This window comes from Ipomoea triloba, chromosome 11, assembly GCF_003576645.1.
Source record: "Ipomoea triloba cultivar NCNSP0323 chromosome 11, ASM357664v1".
Classification (NCBI taxonomy): Eukaryota; Viridiplantae; Streptophyta; class Magnoliopsida; order Solanales; family Convolvulaceae; genus Ipomoea; species Ipomoea triloba.
The window spans coordinates 11899352-11904845 of NC_044926.1; the positions used below are offsets into that span (position 1 = coordinate 11899352).

General features: G+C 35.6%; 1 long non-coding RNA gene across 1 annotated transcript; it reads left to right on the plus strand.

Annotated features, from left to right (window-relative positions):
- The first annotated feature begins 201 nt into the window (after positions 1-201).
- Positions 202-4580, plus strand: LOC115995551. The gene is made up of 2 exons (XR_004093524.1): positions 202-259; positions 4233-4580. It is a non-coding gene; the product is annotated as an uncharacterized LOC115995551 (long non-coding RNA).
- The last annotated feature ends 914 nt before the right edge of the window (positions 4581-5494 follow it).

Genomic DNA, 5494 nt, shown 5'->3' on the forward strand with positions numbered 1-5494 from the left:
AGGGGAGAGAGTGGAATTTTCATCTTCTTCTTCAAAGCTCCAACACTCCATAGCCAAGATCTCCACACAAGTCTCCAAAATATTCGGTAAAACTCCAATTTTATTCGGTAGATAGCTTTATTTTTCATCCTAGAACATGAATCTAAGTTAAGATTTCTTAAAATCATGTGTTATGTTATTGATGGAATTCTAGGATTTTAAGGTGAATTGGGGAAAATCAACTACAAGGATTTTCTACGGAATTAGAAACCCGGTTGAGGTAAGGAATCCCTTTAATTGGTTAAGGTTGTTTGAAACTAGATAATTGATAGCTTGGTTGAAATATGATGAGTTCTAGGTAGAATTTTTNCCAAAGAAGGTAAATTTCCATTTCATTTCTACAATTGTGGCAACTATGGACACAAGATTGCAGATTGGTGGTACAATGAATACAATCGTGAAAATCAAGCAAACATTGCTAAAAAGTCCGGTGAGAGTTATGAAACCTTACTATTGGCTAGTAATAGTTTTTCTACAGATGAAAACATATGGTTCTTGGGTACTGTGTGTAGTAACCATATGTGCGGGAAGAAAAAATTGTTTTCCGAACTAGATGAATCAGTTCGGTTTGAAGTGACTTTGGCAATAAGTCAAAAGTGCCAATTTTGGAAAAAAAGGTAAAATCTCTATTCAGTTGAAGGATGGTACTCACAATTTTATATCCGATGTGTTTTATGTTCCTGACCTACACTAAAATTTGTTGAGTATGGGGCAGTTGTCAAAAAAATGATATAAGATAAATATTACATAGGGGTGTTGTACTATTGTAGATGCTAAAGGAGTTTTGATTGCAAAGGTAAATATGTCCCAAAATCGACTATTTCCTTTGAAAATCAACCATACACTTCTTACTTGCTTTAATTCTGAAATTTGTGATGATAACTGGTTATGGCATATGCGATTTGGACATTTCCGTTTCTCTGGATTAAACTATCTAGCGAAAAAGGAGCTTGTTTATGATTTACCTATTGTGAATGTCCCTGATCGTACTTGTGAGATTTGTTTGATTGGGAAAAAGCATAGAGATCCCTTGTAACCCCTCGTCTATTCCGACAAGTTTAGGGTTCGAAATTTTTTTTTAAGCTATGACATTTATGAGACGATCTCTCGGTACTTCAGAAGAATTATTATAAGTAAGGACAGTTAGTAATAAGCTGCGATCATACGTCCCGGTCACGAACCGTAAAAATTTTAGGAGCTAGTATTCAGACCCGATTATCCTAGGAAATGAATTTTTAGGCATCATACTATTATTCTTGAATTTCCTATTTAATTAGATTAGCCCATAGCAGCCAAAATTTATTTGCGATCGTACATCGCGAAATTTCGCGGTATACCGAACCTAGCCCAATTTTGAGTTTTAGACTGGAATAAATTTTTGGGTTCGAGAATTATTTGAATTAAATTAGTTTCTACCGAGAATTCATCTTATTTAATCACAATCAGTCCAAGCCAAGATATTTTTAAGATCAAACCACAAAGAGGTGACACTTGTCACAATTTTACACCACATATTGAGGTGTACTAGTCAACCAAGTGGACCAAGATCATAAAACCCAATTTTTTTTCCCATTTTTGCTTGTGTTGGCCGAAATATTCAAGAGAGGGGAGAGAGTGGAATTTTCATCTTCTTCTTCAAAGCTCCAACACTCCATAGCCAAGATCTCCACACAAGTCTCCAAAATATTCGGTAAAACTCCAATTTTATTCGGTAGATAGCTTTATTTTTCATCCTAGAACATGAATCTAAGTTAAGATTTCTTAAAATCATGTGTTATGTTATTGATGGAATTCTAGGATTTTAAGGTGAATTGGGGAAAATCAACTACAAGGATTTTCTACGGAATTAGAAACCCGGTTGAGGTAAGGAATCCCTTTATCTACGGAATTAGAAACCCGGTTGAGGTAAGGAATCCCTTTAATTGGTTAATTAGAAACCCGGTTGAGGTAAGGAATCCCTTTAATTGGTTGAGGAGAAACCCGGTTGAGGTAAGGAATCCCTTTAATTGGTTGAGGATGTTTGAAACTAGATAATTGATAGCTTGGTTGAAATATGATGAGTTCTAGGTAGAATTTTTGTGTACATGATGAATGTATATATATGAGTATTGTGTACATATTTGTGTATAAGTACGTATGGTGTAAGATATATACATTAAATATGTAGTGTGTACCTAGTTATGTGTGTGTACGTGTAGTATAGTNGTGAATTGGGGAAAATCAACTACAAGGATTTTCTACGGAATTAGAAACCCGGTTGAGGTAAGGAATCCCTTTAATTGGTTGAGGATGTTTGAAACTAGATAATTGATAGCTTGGTTGAAATATGATGAGTTCTAGGTAGAATTTTTTTGTACATGATGAATGTATATATATGAGTATTGTGTACATATTTGTGTATAAGTACGTATGGTGTAAGATATATACATTAAATATGTAGTGTGTACCTAGTTATGTGTGTGTACGTGTAGTATAGTATATATATATATATATATATATGTGTTTTATGTTTATATATATATATATGAAACCGTGTGGGTATATTTATATATATATTTACGTGTGGTGTGTGTGTGTGTGTAATTAAACTATATATATGTACATATATAAAGTATGTATGTGCGTATAGTACATATATATAATTATAAGTATTATATGTATGTGCGTATAGTACATATATATAATTATAAGTATTAAGTACATATATATAGAGTATGAATGTACGTGTAATATATATATATATTTATAATTATTATGTACCTATATATAGTATGTATATACGTGTAGTATAGTATATACATATATATATATATATATGTATAATTTATACATGTGTATTATGTATAAATATATATATGAAAGCCGTATATATATATAAGTACATATATAGGCATGTATGTATTAATAAAATGTCACATTTTGTGTATAGTATATGGTATGTGTAACCCATAATTATATATGTTGTTAGTAAGAAGAGTAATACTATGTAGTTAGGTATATGTGCTATGAAGATTGTGTTACACATGGGTGAACTTATAAATAGTATAAGGAAGTGGTAGTATGTGCTTGTAAAGAATAAATATATGTTATATGCATTGAGATGTAGGTGTCAAATGTGAGACTTATGTGATAAATGTGGAGTTGAAAGTGTAGGGTAGTTACACTTGACTTACTTTTGTGAAAGATTGTTAGTGGATTATCCAAATGTTTTGCAAAAGAAAAGGAGAATTTTTGAATTGGGCTAAAGGGAGAATTAATTTCCGAGTATTGGAATTGACCCAAGTATGTCCAAAATATTTTCAATGCAAGAAGGGGAAAGAGTAGAAAAATGTTTTCAAACCTTAGTTCTAGTAAAAGTGGTGAAGGATCTTGTTAACCACGGAATAAAGATGAGCTTAAAGTGCCTATTCTGCATGGTAATTATGTGTATGATCAATCATACTGTGGGCGAAGTCTATTCGCCGAGTACTATATTACCCGGAAGGAAAAGGTACTCCTACGGGGGTGTGCACACTTAAGTATAGTCACTCTATGTTCGGGTAGGTGTCGTTCTTATGAACCTAGTGAGGCTAGCTAGGAATCATTCCAACGCTCCTATAAGTCCAGGGGATCAGTATTAGACCGGGCGATGACCACTGAACCCGAGTTCAACGATCCAAGTGGTCAAAAGTGGAGAAAGGACTCCAAAGGCCTCACACTTTCTATCTAGGACTAAGTGGAATTTTGAAATATGAGTGTAGTTACTCCGTAACTACGGGAAAGAGAAATGTGACAAGTATTTAAGTACCCAAAGGTTGTGGGTGATCCCTCTTTTTGAAAAGTGAAAAGTGATGAGGATTTCATTATGATGGAAAGGTTTTTCTACTAAAGCGATTACAAGCAAGATGGGTGATTTATGTTTTCTACTACTTACTAGTATGCTTAATTGTTTATCAATATATTATTGGGTATGTAAATGATTACCAAATGACCTTGTCAAGAGGGAAGGTGATATGAGACGTTATTGAGTTTTGCTCATAGTGTATGCAAGTTGCTCTTTATAACGGTTGCAGGTAGAATCTTGCAGATGAGTAAGGTATAGGGTTTTCTATGTAACAATTTTTACAAAACCTTTATTTAGTTTTGAATAACCCATGGATATCCTTACTTAGCCGTCGCGCTAACTACACTTCAATGTGTTTTTCTTTTAACAGATGTAGTCTAGTGTGGGCTCTTGTAGCCCGATGAGCGCTGAGAGCTCATCTGAGTTGTGTTTCCAGTGTTGGATTATAATGACTATGTGCAGATCCTGCTTGATGATGACCCCTACGCTCCTGCTCCTCCTGCTCCTCCTGCTCCGCCCTCTCCGAAGTATACTGTCTAGAACAACTCCTTTTTTGTGTGAATATCTTTTGTAGCCTAGTATGGCTAACAAGTTGTGAACAACTTAAACTTTCATGTTTTTGGACCCAATGGGTCGATCCTTGTATATATAGTAGTAGCTAACCTAACTACCTTCCTTCCTTCCCGCTGCAATATATACGTAAAGCTTTTGTCAAGTAGAAAGTGTGTGAAACAGTTTTCCTTCTTTAGCCTGTGCATCTAGAGTGGACTCTTTCCGGATTTGATTGGGTTCGGTCTAGGTGTGGCGGTAACCACTCCGGATGTACGGTATAGCCGAGCCGGGGTGTTACATCCCTTCTTTGTGGGCAAGTCTAGGAGAGCTACAAAATAGTTGGAGATTATTCACTCAGACTTGTGTTCGTTGGAGGTTCCCTCAGATGGAGGTTGTAAATACTTTGTTACTTTCATTGATGATTTTAGTAAGAAAACATGGGTTTACTTTCTGAAGTAAAAGTCTGATGCATGTGATGTTTTCAAACAATTTAAGACTTTTGTTGAAAAGCAGAGTGGTTAGAGCAAATTGCCATTTTGGTCCACTGACTATAGGGGTCCTCTTAATTGCAGTCCACGACTTTCAAAACTGTTAATTGCATACCATGACTATTCAATTTTTGTCAATTTTGGCCACTCCGGCCAAATTCGCCGGAAAATCCTAAACCCTAAAATAATGAGGGGTATTTGAGTAATTTCACAAGATTGTTCTTCTTCTCGCTGAACAGCTCCGCCGGTGAGGAAACCCGCCACCCCCCCACCCGCCGGTGAGGTATCCTCTATTCTCTTCAGCTTTTTCTTCTCTCACCCTCTCTTTTAGCTGCCACCCCCAAGCTCCATCAACAAGAAGGTGCTGCAAATTTCCCCCATTTTCTTCCCTTTTGTTTTCTTGGAAAAATTAAAAGCTAGCCGTATATGTAGCACAAGAATTCTTGCAGATGGATTGCTAGCTGCCTATTCTTTTGTTCATGTGGTTTAATTTCGGTGTTTTGTTTGGTTGCAGTGATAGCACTTAAAAGATTGCTAAAAAGTTTGGGAAAACGGACTGGGATTTCAGCAAGGATCCTTGCAGTGGAATGGA